Source organism: Leptonychotes weddellii, chromosome 8 (genome assembly GCF_054177405.1).
Source record: "Leptonychotes weddellii isolate Sample4059 chromosome 8, ASM5417740v2, whole genome shotgun sequence".
Lineage (NCBI taxonomy): Eukaryota > Metazoa > Chordata > Mammalia > Carnivora > Phocidae > Leptonychotes > Leptonychotes weddellii.
The window spans coordinates 90,733,373-90,753,519 of NC_138376.1; the positions used below are offsets into that span (position 1 = coordinate 90,733,373).

The 20,147-nt window shown below is 36.9% G+C and overlaps 1 long non-coding RNA gene across 2 annotated transcripts in view; it reads left to right on the plus strand.

Moving 5' to 3' along the window:
- The window catches only part of LOC145723092 (uncharacterized), a 60,069-nt gene that overhangs the window by 1,492 nt on the left and 38,430 nt on the right, over positions 1–20,147 (plus strand). The window lies entirely within an intron of this gene.

A 20,147-nucleotide genomic window follows, 5' to 3' on the forward strand; every position in this document is an offset into this window, starting at 1 on the left:
TGTTTACTTTTCATCTGTATATCTTCTTTGGTGAGGTGTCCAGATCTTTTATCTTTAAATCATGTTGTTTTCTTACTGTCTAGTTTTGAAAGTCCTTTATCAGAAATGTCTTGAGAATACTTCCAGTCTGTGGCTTATCTTCTTTTTTTTTTTTTTAAAGATTTTATTTATTTATTTGACAGAGACACGAGAGAGGGAACACAAGCAGGGGGAGAGGGAGAAGCAGGCTTCCCGCTGAGCAGGGAGCCCGATGCGGGGCTCGATCCCAGGACTCTGGGACCATGACCCCAGCCGAAGGCAGACGCTTAACGACTGAGCCACCCAGGCTTCCCATCTTCTCTTTCTTTTAACATTGTCTCTCACTGAACAGATTTTTAGTTTGTTTTTTTTTTTAAAGATTTTATTTATTTGACAGAGAGAGACACAGCAAGAGAGGGAACACAAGCAGAGGGAGTGGGAGAGGGAGAAGCAGGCTTCCCGTTGAGCAAGGAGCCCGATGTGGGGCTCGATCCCAGGACCCTGGGATCATGACCTGAGCCTAAGGCAGACGCTTAACGACTGAGCCACCCAGGCGCCCCGAGTTTTAGTTTTAATTATATCCAGCTTATTAATTATTTCTTTCATGGATTTTGCTTTTGGTGTTGTATTTGAAAAGTTATCACCATTCCCAAAGTCATCTAGGTTTTCTCCTATGTTTTAGGGCATTTATAGTTTTGTGTTTTACACTTAGGTCTATGATCTACTCTGAGTTAATTTTTGTGAAGGGTGTTAAGATCTATGCCTAGATTGTGTATGCACACACGCATATGCACATATGTGGTTGTCCAATTGGTCTAGCACTATTTGTTGAAAAGACTATTTTGTTCCATTTGTCAAAGATCTGTATTGCCTTTGATCCCTTGTCAAAGATCAGTTAACTATATTTATGTGGTCTATTTGTGGGCTCTCTATTCTGTTCCATTAATCTACTAGTCTGTTCTTTCACTAATACCACACTGTCTTGATTACTGTACTTTTACAGTGAGTCTTGAAGTCAGATAGTGTCAGTCCTCCAAATTTATTCTCCTTCAATATTGAGTTGGCTATTCTCGGTCTTTTGCTTCTCCATATAGACTTTAGAATCCTTTTGTCAACATCCATAAAATAACTTGCTGGGAATTTGATTGTGATGGGATGAAATTATAGATCAAGTGGGAAGAACTAATGTTTTGACAATATTGAGTCTTCCTATCTATGAATATGGAATATCTATCTCTCCACTAATTTAGTTCTTCTTTGATATCTTTCATCAGAGTTTTGTAGTTTTCCTCATATAGATTTTGTAAATAATCTTGTTAGATTTATACCTAAGTATTACTGTGTGTGTGTGTGGAGGGGGTGCTAATGTAAATGGTAATATGTTTTTAATTTCAAATTCCACTTGTTCATTGCTTATATGTAAGAAAGCAGTTAACTTCCATATATTTGTATGCTGGAATCTTGCCATAATCACTTTTAGATCCAGAAGTTTTATATGTAGATTCTTTCAGATGTTCTACATAGATGATCATGTCACCTGCAAATAAGTAGTTTTATTTCTTCCTTCCCAATCTCTGTCATTTTTATTTTCTTTTTTTATTGCATTAACTGGGACTTCTAGTATGATGTTAAAAAGCAGGAACGAAAGGGGACACCCTTGCCTTGTTCCTGATCTTAGTGGGAAAGCAAGTTTCTCACTAATAAATATGATGTTAGCTGCCAGAATTTTTGGTAGGTGTTCTTTATCAAGTTGAGGAAGTTCTCCTCTATTTCTAGTTTGCTGGGAGTTTTTATCATGAATGAGTGTTAGATTTGTCAAATACTTTTTCTGCTTCTCTTTATATAATCCCATGATTTTCCTTCATTAGTCTGTTGATATGATGCATTACAGTAACTGATTTTCAAATGTTGAAACAGCCTTGCCTACCTTGGATAAATCCCACTTGGGTGTGGTGCCTAATTCTTTTTATACATTATTGGATTCAATTTGCTAATATTTTGTTGAGGATTTTTGCATCTGTGTTCATGAGAGATACTGGTCTCTTTTTCTTGTAGTGTCTCTGTCTGATTTTGGCACTGGAGTAATGCTGGCCTGAAAGACTGAGTTAGGAAATATTCCCTCTGCTTCTGTATTCTAGAAGAGACCATAGAGAATTGGTATAGTTTCTTTTTTAAATGTTTGGTAGAGGGGCGCCTGGGTGGCTCAGTTGTTAGGCATCTGCCTTCGGCTCAGGTCATGATCCCAGGATCCTGGGATCGAGCCCCGCATCGGGCTCCCTGCTCCGCGGGAAGCCTGCTTCTCCCTCTCCCACTCCCCCTGCTTGTGTTCCCGCTCTCGCTCGCTCTCTCTGTCAAATAAATAAATAAAATCTTAAAAAAAAAAAAAATGTTTGGTAGAATTCATAGGTAAACTCAAGAAAGCCTGGTTCTTTCTGTTTTGGAAGCTTATTAATTATTGATTAAATTTCTTTGATATGGACCTATTGAGATTGTCTGTTTCTTCATCTGTGAATTTTGGCAGTTTGTACCTTTCATGGAATTGGTCCATTTCTTCTAGGTTATCAAATGTATGGGCATAAAGTTGTTCATAATATTTTACTATTACCCTTTTAATGTCTAGGGGATCTGCAGTGATACCCTCTCTTTCATTTTTTTATATTAGTAATTTGTGTCTTTCTTTTTTTCTTTAGTCTGGCTAGAGGCTTATTGATTTTATTAATCTTTTTAAAGAAACAGCGTTTGGTTTTGTTGACTTTCTATTGTCTTCCTGTTTTTAGTTTCATTGATTTCTGCTCTAATTTTTATTATTTCTTTTCTTTTGTTTACTTTGGATTCAATTTGCTCTTTTCCTGTTTACCTAGGGTTGAAGCTTAGATGATTGATATTAGATCTTTCTTCTTTTCTAATATATGCATTCAGTGCTATAAATTTTGCTGTAAGCACTTTTTCTGCTGCGTCCCACAAATTTTGATAAGTTGTGTTTTTATTTTCATTTAGTTCAAAGTACTTTTTTTTATAATTTAAAGTATTTTTAAAATTTCTCTTAAGATTTCTTCTTTGACCCATATGTTGTTTAGAAGTTGCTTGATGTCCAATTATTTTGTGATTTTCCATTCTTTGTTATGAATTTCTAGTTTATTTCATTATAGTCTAAGAGCAGACATTGTATGATACCTATTCTTTTAAATGTGTTAAAGTTTGTTTTATGGCTAAGAATGTTGTCTGTCTTGGTGAACGTTTCATGTAAGTTTGAGAAGAATGTAATCTGTTGGATGAAGTAGTCTACAGATGTTCATCATATCCAGTTGATTGATGGTGTTGAGTTCAACTCTGACCTTAACTGATTTTCTGCCTGCTGGATCTGTCCATTTCTCTAGAGGGGTGTTGGAGTCTGCAATAGGATACATCTGTTTCTCTTGGCAGGTCTATCAATTTTTGCTTCACATATTCTGAGACCCATACACATTAAAGATTGTTATGTCTTCTTAGAGGGTTGACCCCTTTATCGTTATGTAATGCCTTTCTCTATCCCTGATAACTTCCCTTGCTTTGAAGTCTGCTCTCTGAAATTAACATAGCTACTCCTGCTTTCTTCTGCTTAGTGTTTGCATGGTATATCTTTCTCCATTTCTTTACTTTTAATCTTATATGTCTTTATTTAAAGTAGATTTCTTATAGATAACATATAGTTGGATTTTTTTTTAAATCTACTCTTGACAATCTCTGCCTTTTATTCACATATTTAGGCCATTGATGTTCAAAGTGATTATTGATATAATTGGATTAGTATCTACCATATTTGTTAATCTTTTGTTTGTTGCCTTTGTTCCTGTTATTGGCTTCCATATTTTTTCTGTCACTTGTGGTTTTAATTGAGAATTTTATATGATTCCATTTTCTTTTATTTCTTAGCAAATCGATTATGCTTTTTTTTTTTTAACTTTTTTTATTGGTTGCCCTAGAGTCTGCAGTATACATTTACGGCTATCCAAGTCCATTTCTAGGGTAGTGCAAGTGCCTTAATAGTGACAAAGTAATCCTCATTCTTCCCTCCAATCTCTTGTATCATTGCTAGTCATTCATTTTGCTTATATTATAAGACATAAGCATACACAAATACATTGTTGCTATTATTATTTTGAACAAACTGTTATCTGTTAGATCAATTAAGAATAAGAAAAATAAAAGTTTTTATTTTACCTTCCTTCAACCCTTCTTCGGTTCTCTTTTATAGTTCTGACTTTCTCACCTATATAATTTTCCTTCTTTCTAAAGAACTTTTAATGTTTCTTACAAGATAGGTTGGCTTGCAACAAATTACCTTAATTTTTGTTTGTCTGAGAAAGTGTTTATTTCTACATATTAGAAGGATAATTTCTCAAGGTACACAGAATTCTAGGTTGGTGGGGTTTTTTCCTCAACACCATAAATATTTCACTGCACTCTCTTCTTGCTTGCGTGGTTTCTGAGAAGTTGAATAAAATTCTCATCTCTGCTCCTCTATAGGTGTTTTTCTCCTCTGACTCTTTTCACGAATTTTTCTTTATATTTGATTGTCTATAGTTTGAGAATAGTATGCCTATGTGTAGTTTTTTTTGACATGTATCCTGGTTACTGTTCTCTGAGCTGTCTGGATCCTTGGTTTGGTGTCTGACATTAATTTGGAGGAAGTTTTCAGTCATTATTGCTTCTAATATTGCTTCTTTTTCTTTCTTTCTCCTCTTTTTGGTATTCCCATTACAGGTATGTTACATTCATTGTAGTTGTCCTAGGATTCTTGGATATTCTGGGGCTTTTTATTTTTCAGTCTTTTTTGTCTTTTCAGTTTTGGAGTGTCTATTGACATATCCTTAAGCGCAGAGATTTTTTTCCTCAGCTGCATGCGATCTATTGATGAGACCATCAAAGGCATTCCTCAATTCTGTTAGTGTTTTTAATCTCTAGTATTTCTTTTTTTGTTCTTATTTCAATCTCTCTGCCTACACTTCCTATATGTTCTTACATGTTATCTATCCATTAGAGCCCTAAGCATATTAATCATAGTTATTTTATATCCCAGTCTGATAACTCAATATCCCTGCCATATCTGAGTCTGGTTTTAATTCTTGCTCTGTTTTTTTTTTTTTTTCAAACTGTGTTTTTTCTTTTGGTATGTTTTCTAATTTTTTGTTGAAAGATGGACATGATGTACTGGGTTAAAGTGCTGTAAATAGGCTTTAGGAATGTGGTGGTAAGATGTGGGGGGAGAGGAAGTGTTTTATAGTCCTATGATTAGGTCTCAGGCTCCAGTTAGCTTTTGCCTCTGGGCTGTGAACTTCACCTGTTCTCAATTCCCACCCCCTGTAGGTGGGACAGGATGGTTACAGTGGGCAGGCATTGTGTATTTCCCTCCCTTCCTCTGAAAGGCTAGAACCAGCTGGAGTTGAATGTTTTTCCTCCCGCAGAACAATTAGGCTCTGATAAACCCCAGCAGATTAGGCTCTGGTTAACTAGTTTCACCTGAAGGCAGAACTTTTTGAAAAGAACAAAATGCTCTGGTGTGTTTCAAAATGGTTCCCTTTCCCCAAACCCTGTTGGAAGCATAAAGGGACTTTACTCCAATAGCCACTGTGAGGATCCCGTGAACTCCTAGAAGTAAAACGTTCCGAAGTGTGACTGTGCCCCCCTGACATTTTTATCTTTTTGGACTTGCCCACACGGAGCCACCAGTAATTCGTCAATTGCAGTTCAAGTTTACCTACCCTGGCATGCTTTCTTATGGAGGTTTTCAGCTCAGTTTCTGCTCTGGTAAGTTGTGATTCTCTGTATTAGCCTATTATCTCTCCAGGTTGGGGGGCAGTCGTTTGCTCTGTGACCTCCCTTCTTTTATTGGTCCAAGAAGAGTTGTTGATTTTTTAAGCTTTTCAGGTTCTTACTTTGTAGGGTGGAGTGGCAACTTTCAGGCTTCCTAAATGCTGACCAGAAACTGGAAGTCTCAATTATCTTTTATTTATTTACTTTTTATTTTTTTAAAGATTTTATTTATTTATTTGGGAGAGAGAGACACAGCGAGAGAGGAAACACAAGCAGGGGGAGTGGGAGAGGGAGAAACAGGCTTCCCGTGGAGCAGGGAGCCTAATGCGGGGCTCGATCCCAACACCCTGGAATCATGACCTGAGATGAAGGCAGACGCTTAACGACTGAGCCACCCAGGCGCCCCCTCAATTATCTTTTAAAGAGATTTAAATAACCACAAGAAAATAACCATATGTATTTACTCAAGTAGTTGTGATGTCCAGTGTTCTTCCATTATTTCTTCAAATATTTTCTATACCTCTCCCTTTTGATGGCTTCAATTACACATGTATTCTTTTGATGTAATTTTTCTTTTGTCTGCCGTTAATATTTCTTGTAGCACAGGTCTTTTGGTGATGAATGCATACTTTTATATGTCTGAAGATGTCATTTATATATTTTTTCTTATTGAGACATAGTTGATATACAGCATTATATTAGTTCCAGGTATGCTACATAATGATTTGATATTTAGGTATGACATGTATATATTTTTTAAGTGAAGCATAGTTGACACACAACGTTATATTAGTTTCTGGTGTAAAATATAATGATTTGACAAGGTTATACATAATGCTGTGCTCACCACAAGTGTAGTTATTGTCACCATACAACACTATTATAATACCATTGACTATATTCCTTATGCCATACCTTTTATTCTGTGACTCATTCCATAACTGGGAGCCTGTATCTCCCATTCTCCTTCACCCATTTTGTCCAAATCCCCCCTCCCTTCCCCATTAGTTCTTTGTATTTACAGGTCTGTTTCTGCTTTTTGTTTGTTTATTCATTTGTTTTTTTTATTCCACATGTAAGTAAAATCATATGGTATTTATCTGTCAGTGACATTTCACTTAGCAAATCATTTTTTTCCTATGGCTGAGTAATATTCCACGGTGTGTGTGTATGTGTGTATATATGTATATATGATATATATGTCACATCTTCTTTATCATTTGTCTACCAATTGACACTTAGCTGGCTTCCATGTCTTGGCTGTTGTAAATAATGCTGCAATAAACACATGAATGCATGTATCTTTTTGAATTAGTGTTTTTTCTTTGAGTAAATACTCAGTAGTGGAATTCCTGGATCATATAGCATTTCTATTTTTAATTTTTTTTTTAAGTAGGCTCCACACCCAGCGCAGAGCCCAGTGCGGGGCTTGAACTCACAACCCTATCAAGATCTGAATTAAGATCAAGACTCATTCGCCTAACTGAGACACCCAGGCGCACCTATTCTTAATTTTTTGAGGAACCTCCATACTGTTTTCCATAGTGGCTGCACCCATTTACATTACCATGAGCAGTGTATGAGGGTTACTTTTTCTTCACATTTTTGCCAACAATTATTATCTTTCTGATTCTAGCTATTCTGACAGGTGTAAGGTGATATCTCTATGTGGTTTTGATTTGCATTTCCCTGATCATTAGTGATGTTGAGCATATTTTCATGTGTCCGTTGGCCAGCTCTATGTCTTCTTTGGAAAAATGTCTATTCAGGTCCTCTGCCCATTTTCAAATCAGATTATTTGGGGCTTTTTTGCTGTTGAATTGTATAAGTACCATATATATTTTAGTTATTAACTCCCTATTAGATATATCATTTGCAAATATTTTTTCCCATTCAGTAGATTGCCTTTTCATTTTGTTGATGATTTCCTTCAATATGTGAAAGTTTTTTTTTTTTTTAAAGATTTTATCTATTTATTTGACAGGGAGAGACACAGCAAGAGAGGAAACACAAGCAGGGGGAACGGGAGAGAGAGAAGCAGGCTTCCCGCGGAGCAGGGAGCCCGATGCGGGGCTCGATCCCTGGACGCTGGGATCATGACCTGAGCCGAAGGCAGACGCTCAACGACTGAGCCACCCAGGTGCCCCCAATATGTGAAAGTTTTTATTTTGGTGTAGTCCCAATAGTTTATTTTTGCTTTCATTTTCCTTGCCTGAGGAGACCTATCTAGAAAAAAGTTGCTAAGGATGATGTCAAAGAAGTTACTGCCTATGTTTTCTTTTAGGAATTTTATGGTTTCAGTTTTCACATTTAGGTCTGTAAGCCATTTTGAGTTTATATTTGTGTATGGTGTGGCAAAAGTGGTCTAGTTTCTTTCTTTTGCATCTAGCTGTCCAGTTTTCCCAGCACCATTTGGGAATATGTATATTCTTGCCTCCTATGTCATAGATTCATTGACCATATAATTGTGGGTTTATTTCTGGGTTCTCTGTTCTCTTGATCTATGTATTTATTTTTGTGCTGGTACCATACTGTTTTGATTACCATAGCTTTGTTAGATATAACCTATATTTTTGAAAGACGTTTTTACTGGGCATAAAATTGTAGGTTAACACATTGTTACTGTTGTTTTTAGTATCTTACCGACCTTGCTCTACTATCTTCTGTCTTGCACTGTTTCCAGTAAGAGATCTATTGTCATCCTTATTTTAGTTTGTTTATAAATAACGCCCTTCCTCTTGGCTCCTTTAAAACTATCCTCTTTATCACCTGTTGAGCAGCTTATGATTTGCCTTGATGTATTTTTCTTCATATTTTTTGAACCTTGGATTTGTTGAGTTTCTTAGATCTGTGGGTTTATAGTTTTCATCAAATTTGGAAAACATTTTGGCTTTTATTTCATCTAATATTTTTTTTCTGCCGTCCATACCCCTGTCCTTTGGGAACTCCCAACTATACATATTTTTATGCTATTTGACATTGGCTTACAGAGCTCACTGAAAATTCTGTTAATTTTTTGGACTCTTTTTTCTCTTTCATTTTAAATAGTTTCTATTTCTGTGTCTACAGATTCACTAATCTGCAGTGTCTAATCTGTTAATCCTATTCGATGTATTTTACATCTCAGCCATTGTAGTTTTCATCTCTAGAAGTTGAATTTGTGTCTTTAAAAAAGTATTTTCTATCATGTCTCTACTTAATATGTTCCTCTACCACTTGATCCTTCATATTGTTAATTATGTAATTTTGAATCCTTTATCTAGTTTCTGTAAATTTCTAGTTGTGTCGTTGGAAATTACTTTATTACAGTAGATCTTTCTGTCTTTCTATTTTGTATCTTCTTGTATTCCATTTTATCTAATAATTTACATTCTGCTAAAATGTGAGCAGGTATCTTTTTTAGTTTCAAAGCTCTTAAAACACTGTCTTTCACATAGTAGAGACTGAATAATGTTTGTTGTATTGAATTTTTGTCCTAGCACTAAAATATTTGTTTATATAACTTTGCTTTAGTCTTTAAATATCTTTTTAAGCTTTTAAAACTTTCATCACTTTATTGTATATCCTACTACTCTCCTCCTCCGCTCACTCCAATACAGCAACAGTGCTGTTCATCAGACATTGGTTCTCTTCCCTCTTAGCACTTTGCATTTGCTGTTACTCCTGCCTGGAATGCTTACCTGCCAATTATCTACCTGGTTTACTCCCTTCATGGCCTACTCCACAGCCCCAGTCCCTGCCTTGTACTCCTTTCTGCCCTTCTTTATTTTGCTCCATTGTACTTATTACTTATAATCTGACAATATACATCCATGCTTTTTACTTATTTTTATCTATTATATGTATAAATGTGTATAACATTTTTACACATATGCACACACTCCCACAGCAATATAAGCTAGTGCTTATATGCCCCCCACCCGCACTGGTGTATCCCCTAATCCTAAAACAGTCCTTGACACATTGTATGTGGGCAGTAAATCATGGAAATATTACTGTGTTTATCTGACTTTAATATTTTTAACAATTTACTTCACCTTTGACTTTTAGTTTTTATAGTTTTCATTGTGAGACTAGTTCACAAGACCTCTTTTCAATGTTTTCTGCTGTCAACTCAAACTATGCTACCTAATAGATTCTAGCTGCCTCCTCAGAAAAGGACAGAACTCTTTTTTTTTAAGTTTTTATTTTAATTACTGTTAATTAACATACAGTGTTATATTAGTTTCAGGTGTACTATAATATAGTGATTCAATGTAGTGAATCTTAGCAAGCCCATGCCGTAATCCCCACCATCTATTTAACCCACCCCCAGCCACCTCCCTTCTGGTAACCATCAGTTTGTTCTCTACAGTTAAGACTTTGTTTCTTGGTTTGTCTTTCTCTTTTTCTCCTATGCTCACTGTTTTGTTTCTTAAACTCCACTTATGAGTGAGACCATATGGTGTTTGTCTTTCTCTGATTAACTTGTTTCACTTAGCATCATATCCTCTAGATCTACCCATGTTGTTGCAAATGGCAAAATTTCATTTTTTTAATGGCTGAGTAATATTCCACTATATATTATGTACCATCTCTTTTTTATTCATTCACCTATTGATGGACACTTGGGCTGCTTCCATAATTTGGCTACTGTAAATAATGCTGCAGTAAACTGAGGGGTGCATATATCTTTTTGAATTAGTGTTTTCATCCTTTGGGTAAATACCCAGTAGTGGAATTACTGGGTCATATAATAATTCTACTCTTAATTTTTTGAGGAATCTCACACTGTTTTCCATAGTGGCTGCACCAGTTTGATTTTCCACCAGCAGTGCACAAGGGTTCCTTTTTCTCCACATCCTCACCAACATTTGTTGTTTCTTGTTTTTTTGATTTTAGCCATTCTGATAGGTGTTGTCTCATTGTAGTTTTGGTTTGCATTTCCCTGATGATGAGTGATGTTGAGCATATTTTCATGTATCTGTTGGCCATCTGTATATTTTTGGAGAAATATTCAGGTCTTCTGCCCATTTTAATCAGATTATTTCTTTTTTGGTGTTGAGTTGTATAAGTTCTTCATGTATTTTGGATGCATGTCAGATATGTCATTTGCAAATATCTTCTATTTAGTAGGTTATCTTTTGTTGATTGTTTTTTTTTGCTGTGCGGGTTTTATTTTGGTGTAGTACTAATAGTCTATTTTTCTTTTGTTTCTCTTGCCTCCAGAGACATATCTAGAAACATGTTGCTATGGCCCATGTCCGAGAAATTACTGCTTCTGCTCTCTTACAGGATTTTTATGGCTTAAGGTCTCACACTTGGGTATTTAATCCATTTTGAGTCTATTTTTGTGTATGGTGCAAGAAAGTGATCCAGTTCTATTATTTTACATATTGCTGTCTGGTATACCCAGGGCCATTTATTGAAGAGACTTTTTCCCATTGCATATCCTTCCGTGTTTTGTTGAAAATTAATTGACCATATAATACTGGGCTTATTTCTGGGCTCTCTATTCTCTGCCATTGATCTAGGTGTCTATTGTACTGTTTTGATTAGTACAGCTTTGTAGTGTAACTTCAAATTTGGAATTGTGATACCTCCAGCCTTACTTTTCTTTCAAGATTGCTTTGGCTATTTAAGAAATTTTGTAATTCCATACGCATTTTAGGATTGTTTATTCTAGTTCTGTGAAGAATGCTGTTGGTATTTTGGCAGGAATTGCATTAAATCTGTGGATTGCTTTGAGTAGTATGGACATCTTAGCAAAATTTGTTCCAGTTCATAAGCCTGGAATATCTTTCCATTTGTTTGTGTTGACTTCAGTTTCTTTCATCAGTGTTTTATAGTTTTCAGAGTATAGACCTTTTACCTCCTTGGTTAAGTTTATTCCTTGGTATTTTATTATTTTTGGTGTAATTGTAAATGGGAATTTTTTCTTAAATTCTACTTCTGTGACTTCATTATTAATGTACAGAAATGCAATAGATTTCTGTACATTGATTTTGTATCTTGTGACCTTACTGAATTCATTTATCAATTTAATAGTTTTTGATGGAATCTTTAGGGTTTTCTGTATATTGTATCATGTCATCTGCAAATAGTGAAAGTTTTACTTCTTCCTTACCAGTTTGGATGCCTTTTCTATCGTTTTGTTGTCTGATTGTTGTTGTCTTTCTTTTCTAGGCTAGGACTTCTAATACTATGGTGTGTGGTTTTTGTTCTTTTTTTAAGATTTTATCTATTCATTTGGGAGAGCGAGCGAGAAAACAGAAACAGGAGGGAGGGGCAGAGGAAGGGAGAAAAGCAGACTCCCCACTGATCAGGGAGCCTGATACAGGGCTTGATCCCAGGACCCCGGGATCATGACCTGAGCCCAAGGCAGATGCTTAACTGACTGAGCCACCCAGATGCCCCAATACTGTGTTGAATAAAAGTGGTGGGAGTATACATCCAAGTCTTGTTCTTGACCTTAGGAAAAAAGCTCTTAGTTTTTCACCATTGAATATGATGTTAACTGTGGGTTTTTTCATATATGACCTTTATTATGTTGAGTTATGTCACCTTTAAACCTACTTTGCTGAGGGATTTTGTCATGAATGGATGTTGTACTTTGTCAAATGTTTTTTTCTGCATCAGTTGAATTGATAGAATCTTTATCCTTTGCTTTGTTAATGCAGTGTATCCTGTTGATTGATTTGCTGTTGAACTACCCTTGCGTTCCTGGAATAAATCCCACTTAATCATGGTGTATGAAATTTTTTAAATGTATTGTTGAATTTGGTTTGCTCAAATTTTGTTGAGGATTTTTGCATCTATGTTCATCAGGGATATTGGCCTGTATTTTCCTTTTTTTTTTGCTAGTGTCTTTGTCTAGTTTTAGTATCAGGGTAATACTGGCCTTGTACAATGTATTTGGAAGCTTTTCTTCCTTTTCTAGTTTTTTTGTAGTAGTTTGAGGAGAATAGGTGTTAACTCTTCTTTAAATGTTTGGTAGAATTCACCTGTGAAGCTGTCTAATCCTGAACTTTTGTTGGGAGCTTTTTGATTACCAATTCAATTTCCTTGCTGGTAATTTGTTCAAATATTCTATTTATTCTTGGCTTAGTTTTGGGCGGTTATATATTTCTAGGAATTTATCCATTTCTTCTAGGTTGTCCAATGTGTTGACATATAATTTTTCATAGTATTCTTATAATCCTTTGTAAGTCTGTGGTGTCTGTTATTTCTCCTCTTTCATTTCTGATTTTGTTTGAGTCCTTTCTCTTCTTTTTGATGAATCTGTCTAAACATTTATCAATTTTATTGATCTTTTCAAAGAACCAGCTCCTGGTTTCATTTATCTGTTCTTTTGTTTTTTTGTGGTTTTTTTTACTATTTTATTTCTGTTCTAATCTTTAATTTCCTTCTACTGGTTTTGGAATTTGTTTAATCTTTTTCTAATGCCTTTACATGTAAGTTTACGTTGTTCATTTGAGATTTTTCTTACTTCTTGAGGTAGGCCTGTATTGCTATAAACTTCCCTCTTAGAACAGCTTTTGCTGCATCCCAGATTTTGGACTGTTGTGTTTTCATTTGTCTGCATGTATTTTTTTATTTCCTCTTTGATTTAATGGTTGGCCATTCATTGTAAGTAGTATGTCATTTAACCTCTATGTATTTGTGTTCTTTCCAGATTTTTTTCTTGTGGTTGATTCCATGGCTGGAAAAGATGCATGGTATAAGTTCAATCTTCTTCAATTTGTTGAGACTTATTTTGTGGACTAACATGTGATCTCTTCTGGAGAATGTTCCCTGTGCACTTGAAAAGAATCTGTATTTCACTCTTTTTGGATGGCATGTTCTGAATATATCTTTTTAGATCCATTTGGCCCAATGTGTCATTCAAAGCCACTGTTTCCTTGTTGATTTTCTGTTTGGATGATCTATCCATTGGTGTTAAAGTCCCCTACTATTATTGTATTACCGTTAACTATGTTCTTTATATTTGTTATGAGCTGCTTTATGTATTAAGGTACTCCCATGTTGAGTGCATAAATATTTACAATTGTTATATCTTTTTGTTGGATTGTTCCCTTTACAATTATACAGTGTCCCTCTTTGTCTCTTGTTGGTCTTCATTTAAAGTCTATTTGTCTGATATAAGTATTACTACCCCACCTTTCTTTTCACCTCCATTTGCATGATAAATTATTTTCCATCCCTTCACTTTCAATCTGCATATGTCTTTAGGTCTGAAATGAGTCCTTTGTAGGCAGCGTATAGATGGATCTTGTTTTTTATCCCTTCTGTCACACTGTGTCTTTTGATTGGAGCTTTTAGTCCATTTACATTCAAAGTAATTATTCATAGGTATGTACTTATTGCCATTTTGTCATTTGTATTCTGGTTGTTTTTGTAGTTCTTCTCTGTACCTTTCTTCTCTTTCTCTGTGTTCTCATGGTTTATTGGCTTTCTTTAGTGATATACTTGGGGTTCCTTTCTCTTTGTTTTTTGCATGTCACTGGTTTTTGATTTGTGGTTACCATTAGGTTCATATATAGCATCTTATGCAAAGGCATTCTATACTAAGTTTAGTTCATTTACGTTTGAACCCATTCTTTGCTCCTCCCCACCCCCATATGTTTTAGGTATGTGTTATCATACTTTACATCCTTTTATTTTGTAAATTCCTTGACTGATTTTTTTATAGATATATTTAATTTTACTGCTTTTGTCCTTCCTACTTTTCTTACTCTTACTTATGGTCTTTCCACCCAGAGAGTTCCCTTTAATAGTTCTTTTGGGCTGGTTTAGTGATGAATTCCTTTAACTTTTGTTTGAGAAACTCTTTATCTCTCCTTCTATTCTGAATGATAGCCTTGCTGGATAGAGTATTCTTGGTTGTAGATTTTTTCCTTTCTGCGCTCTGAATATGTTATGCCACTCTCTTTTGGCCTGCAAACTTTCTGCTGAAATATCCACTGATAGCCTTATAGGGTTTTCCTTATAGAGAACTGTTTACTTTTTTCTTGCTGCTTTTAAAATTCTCTCTTTATCCACCGCTTTTTGCCAACCTTCTTGGGTTGATTTTTGGGGGTTCTCTGTGTTTCCTGGTCCTGGATTTCTATTTTGTCCCCCAGGCTCAGGAAGTTTTGGGCTTTTATTCCTTCTGACCCTTTCCTCTCCTCCTCCTGAAATTTCAAAAATGGGAATGTTATTACATTTGATGCTGCCACTGAGTTCCCTAACTCTATTATTATTATTTTTTCTCTCGTTCAGCTTGATTTCTTCTGTTACTTTGTCCTCCAGGTCACCAATCTGTTCAGCTTCCTCTAGTCTATTCCATAGAGTCTATTTTTAGTTTTAGTTATTGAGTTCTTCATCTCTGGTTCTTTTTTATGTTTTCTGTATCTTTGTTGAGGATCTCACTGAGCTCCTCTACTCTTTTCCAGTGCTACTTTATGAGCATTACTTTAAATTCTCTACAAGACATATTACTTATTTCTGTTTCACTTAGTTCTCTTGCTGTGATTTTGTTCCATTCTTTCATTTGGGACATATTCCTCTGCCTCCTCATTTTGTCTAACTCTTCATGTCTGTTTCTCTGTGTTAGGAACGTCAGCTACGTCTCTTGCTCTTGAGGGTAATGACCTTATGAAGAAAAGGTCCTGTAGTGCCTTGCAGTGCAGTGTCCCCTGTTTACCAGAACCTGGTGCTCCAGGAGTGTCTCCTGTGTGTGTTTCTTGTGTCCTACTGTTGTGGCTTTGCCACATTTGCCTTCAGTTCAGTCATCTGCGGTGGCTCTCTTTGCCTATTGTGATCAGGGTTTGATCCCTGTGTTGGTAGTGGGCCAGTGTGGGTCAGACCAAGTGAGTTTTCCAGAGATGTTGTAGCAGTGTACTGCAGGGTGCTTTCCCTGTGTGGTCCTCTGAAAAGCTTCCATTGGTGGGTTGGGCCAGTAGTTAGCCTAGATGTCTGTCCTCAACTCATTGCTGGGGCCACAGTCAGGCTGTTGTGTGTGGTTGTCTTTCCCTCTCCCCAGGCAGGAGTCACTTTGGAGTGGTGCTGGTCCTTGTCAGTGCTCCTTGCACACTGCCAGGCCTGTGGCTCCACTTTGGATGTGCTCCAGTGAAGGGTTTATTGGAGGGGGCAGGTATGTAGGAGAATGTAGGTTGGGGGCACAGTTCTAGCAAGCTCCATGCTGGTCTTCTGTGGCAGGGGACATGTAGCCCCCTGGGAAAACTGTGGAGGCCAGCTAGGTTGGAGGGGGCAGATCTGCGGAAGCCATGGAGTAGTGTATGCTGTTAACCAGTTAAGTGGATGGCCTTGTGCTGCACTGGTTCCTGCAGGTCTCCGTGTTTCTAGGTTGGGGGGTGAGAGAGGGAAATGGCACTGCCTGCATTTGTGTTCTTGAAGAGGTGTCTCAATGATCCCTACCCTTCCGGCTGAGGATCGGAGATTAGTAAGCAAATCTTCTTCCATATACCCTAGGTATTTGTTAAACTGTTATTTCTATGCTGTATCTCAGCTGTGCTGTCTCTTTAAGGGTGGGGAATCTGCCCTTTTGGCTCTCCTAGAGCTGAGCCTGCTGATTTTTAAATTTCCAGGTGTTAAGCCCCACTGATTGTTAGGCCCTTCTGGTTTTCAGAGCCAAATGTTATGGGATTCATTTCCCCAAGCCTGGGATGCTGGGTGTGCTGATCTGCTCCTCTCCCCTCTCTGCACTGGCTGGTCCCTCTCTCCCACAGAGAGTCCCATGGGTCCTTTTAGTTCCTGACTGCCTCTCTGACCCTCCTACCCTCTTGGCTGTGGCCTCTTGTTTACATTTAACTATGGAGAGTCTATTCTGCCAGTGTTTGGGTCATTTTCTGGGTTATTTACACTGATGTGGGTGTTGTTGTATCCATGGGACAAGGTGAGCTTAGGATCCTTCTCTGCCATCTAACATGAAAGTCTCCCTGATCTAAAAAAAAAAATGAATTGTCCCATTTTTAAATTATCAGGAAAACATGACTCAACATCAACAGAAATATATTTTGAACAGTAACTAGCACATAAAGTTATTCAGGAAATTTATTAACTGAAAAATAAAATCAGTGACTTTTGCACAATAGGTAATTGGTTCCTAGCATTGCCACACAGCAAATTGAATTTTAGTTTTCTAGAAAAACATTTTGTAGTTAAATTATACACCAGGAAGTCATGCAGCTCTAAGCAGATGCTTCAGGGATGCATGACTGAGGCTATTTGGCTATTGTGGACGATGTCAACAGCTGCTTTGAAAGTGTTCCAGCCAAAATTATTTCAGCTGTACTTTACAACAACATGGAGCTCTGGCATTCCAGTAAAAAAGTGATTTTTAAGAGCTAAAATAGATTCAATTAAAAGCAGCTTATTGAGGAAAATTTTTATTTTGCTTGAAATGAAATGGTCAGAGGAGGCAGCCATAACACAGGTTATCTCAGATTTCATGATTTGATGTCAATTCTGCCATTTCCAAAGCATATGGTTCTGTCATCAGTTAGAAATATAAACTAGCAGCATTCCAAGTCTTGTCATTAGTAATTGTCAGATTATAACCTCTTCCTGCTAGCCAAGAGCCTCGCTGAGAGACATGGTATTTGAGGAACATTGTCTGAGGGACTTTTCACTCTTACATTCTCAATTCTATCCAAGGATCAAGTTATACACTAGAAAGCTACTATTTAGTCTGGTATTTTTGTGGAATTTCTTACATTGAGTTATTTTTAAATACTATAATTTTCGTTTTTATCAAAGTTTACTTAAACAGCTTTGTGAAATTCACCTGTTTTATTGTAATAATAATAAAGAATTCCATTTCCTGCTTTATCCAGTTGTCATAATGAAGTTCTGTGAAAATTCCTTCTACAGTTCAGAGTTATGAAAACTTTTTCTCCTCCCTAAAAGCCTTCCTCTTTTCTGATAATAAGAATCAAGTAACCATATATCTTTTCAGTCTAGTTTAAAGATGCATCAGGCAAGCACTAAAGTTTAAGGCATTATGTTGGTCTTCAATTACATGTTTCTTTTTTTTTTTTTTAAGATCTTATTTATTTATTTGACATAGAGACACAGCGAGAGAGGGAACACAAGCAGGGGGAGTGGGAGGGGGAGAAGCAGGCTTCCTGCCGAGCAGGGAGCCCGATGTGGGGCTCGATCCCAGGACCCTGGGATCATAACCTGAGCCGAAGGCAGATGCTTAATGACTGAGCCATGCAGGCGCCCCAATTCATGTTTCTATTCTTCTTTCAGTTAGTCCTGATTTTCTACAATTTAATTAGTAACTTTATTTATCTATCATCTATCTATTTATCGAGAGAGAGAGAGAGAAAGAGGAAGAGTGCAAGCAGAGGGTGGGGAGAGGGAAAGAGAATCTTAAGCAGGATCCCTGACAGGGGGCTCGATCTCACACCCCTGAGATCCTGACCTGAGCCAAAATCAAGAGTCAGATGCTTAACCAACTGAGCCATTCTGGTGCCCTTAATTAGAAAATTTAGTAAAGAATATTTTAATTGTATGTCTCCTTTTAAAAAATATTTTACTGGGGAGGAGAGAGAGAGCACGAGCGGGGGAGGTGGGGGCAGAGGGAGAAGCAGACTCCCTACTGAGCAGGGAACCCAATGTGGGGCTCAATATCAGGACCCTGGGATCATGACCTAAGCCAAAGGCAGACCCTTAACTGACTGAGCTGCCCAGGTGCCCCTGTATGTCTTCTTTATAGTCACTTTTAATCTTTTTAAAATAAAGCAGTGTGTGTATATATATTTAATGTATACATAAATGAAATATAAAATAGCAATGAATTTAGAATGTAAAGAATTTCTGTGTATGTACAACGACATATGTGTGAACATGTGGACACACACACAGTTTCTTTTAAAGATACAGACCTATTTCAGTTAATTCACTTTATAACCTACTAAGAGTTTGACATTGTACCAGAAAGGAAAGCCCAAAAATAAATTACGTGGTAATTGACTTTAAGACCATCTGGGGAGACAGAAAACATAACTTTGCTCTTATATCACCTTTTAATGGGGCTAATCTGGACTATTCTGTTTAATACTGCACCATGCCCATCTTTTCTCACCCCCTGCACTGATACCCTACCATCCTTTTTCTCTTTTCTATATCACTTATCACTTTCTAAAATTCAGTGGATTTATTATGTTTATTCATCATTGTGCATTTCCCCTGATTCTAATCTAAGTTCCATGAGGACAGGGATATTTGTACATTTTGTTCAATGACCTATTCCAACAGCCTTAAGGAATGCCTGGCACATAGTAGCACGTAATAAATATCTGAATAATGGTAATATAAGTGCTATGGGTACACATAGAAAAGAATGCCTAGCTCATTGTGAGGGCATGAAAAAAAACTTCCACAGAAGAAGTGAAAACAGAGTTCTGTAGGTGGCAACAGAAAGGTATTTCAGGCACAAGCCCAGAGAACTCAAGGATAAGAAGGGCCAGTGCCTTGGTAATACTGAAGGTAGAACCCATGGGTTGGTCGGCACATGGCCTTCTGGCATCTTAAGTAATCTCCAGTCCTTTCTGTCCACTTCTCTGACTGTATATTCCAAGCAGCTTCAGTTCAAATGCTGAGCCGGAAGCATATGCAGAGGCACCAGAGGGCACAGTATTCATGCAGAAGATGGTATGTAGAGAAAAAGGAAAAGGAATGCATTTTTAAATATTTTTATTCGGAAAACAATGCAGAGTCACTGGGTTAGTACTATACTACTTAGTTAAAAAAAAAAATTGATTGAGGGGCACCTGGGTGGCTCAGTCAGTTAAGCGTCCAACTCTTGGTTTCAGCTCAGGTCCTGATCTCACAGGTAGTGAGATTGAGCCCCGCATCTGGGCTCTGCTCAGCAGGGAGTCCGCTTGGGGATTTTCTCCCTCTGCCCTTCCCTCACGCGTGTACGTGCTCGCTCGCTCACTCTCTCTCTCAAATAAAATATATCTAAAAAAAAATTGAAATTGAAGTATAATTTTCATATAACATTAGTTTCAGGCATACAACATCAGGGGTTTGATATTGTGAAATGATCACCACAGTAAGTCTAATTAACATCTGTCATCTTACATAGCTACAAAAATTTATTTTCTTAGAATTTTATTTACTTTTTTATTTCAATTTTTAATTTAAATTCTAGTTAATTAACATATGGTAAAATTGGTTTCAGGTGTAGAACTTAAGTGATTCATCACTTACATATCACACCCAGTGCTTAACACAAGTGACCCTCCTTAATACCTATCACCCATGAAGCCCATCCCCTGCCCACCTCCCCTACAGCAACCTGTAGTTTGTTCTCTATAGTTAAGAGTCTCTTATGGGGGTGCCTG